Raw genomic sequence first — 823 nt, 5'->3', positions numbered from 1 at the left:
TGAGGCATCGGCTAACTAAAATATTTTATTAACATATGGACTGAGTTTAGAAATTTGGAGTGGCTACTTTTTAATATTTCTTTAAATTAAAATTAAGCTATAAATTAATTCTTTTCCAAAATTTGGGGTGGGGCTATATAGCCACTGCAGCCCATGTATAGCTACATAGCTTTAGGGATTGGTTAGAAAACTATTGTGTTGGTCTTGCACATAGCTTTACTCGCATCTCTTCTCCAGCACACATTTTGGTTTGGTTACCATTCGTTTTGTGGTTGCAAATGGAAAGTCTCCAATTAAATTTTGATTTGGATTCTTCCCAGCTGGTTCATGCGGTGCTGTCTCCGCTGCAGCACCATCCTCTGTACCAGGATGTTGCCGAACTTTTTAGTCAGCTCCCTCGTTGTTCCTTTACCCACATCTTGCATGGGAAGGGAATGACGAAGCTCATAGATTAGCACGGTGGGCATGCATGCATTTGCCACTGCTTCCGGTTATGTTTCTTTTTCTATACCTCCACGTATTTTGAAAAATCGGGACAGTAACACATTGTAGAATTTTCCTTGAAAAATAAGTTTCAGCAGATTGTAAACGGAAATTCTACAATGTGTTAACGTATGACATGCATACAATTGCCTTAAAATAGTAAAATGAGTCTTTAAAATAGTAATATTAGTCCTCAAAATTGTAAGATGAGTCCTTAAAGTGGTAAATTTTCTTAGTTACGACATGAGTCTTCATCAAGTGGTAAAATGAGTCCTTAAAGTGGTAAAATGAGTCTTTGAAGTAGTAAAAATGACTGATGTATGAGAAATATTAACATACC

Source organism: Rosa rugosa, chromosome 2 (assembly GCF_958449725.1).
Source record: "Rosa rugosa chromosome 2, drRosRugo1.1, whole genome shotgun sequence".
Taxonomy (NCBI): domain Eukaryota; kingdom Viridiplantae; phylum Streptophyta; class Magnoliopsida; order Rosales; family Rosaceae; genus Rosa; species Rosa rugosa.
This window is presented reverse-complemented; position numbering follows the sequence as displayed.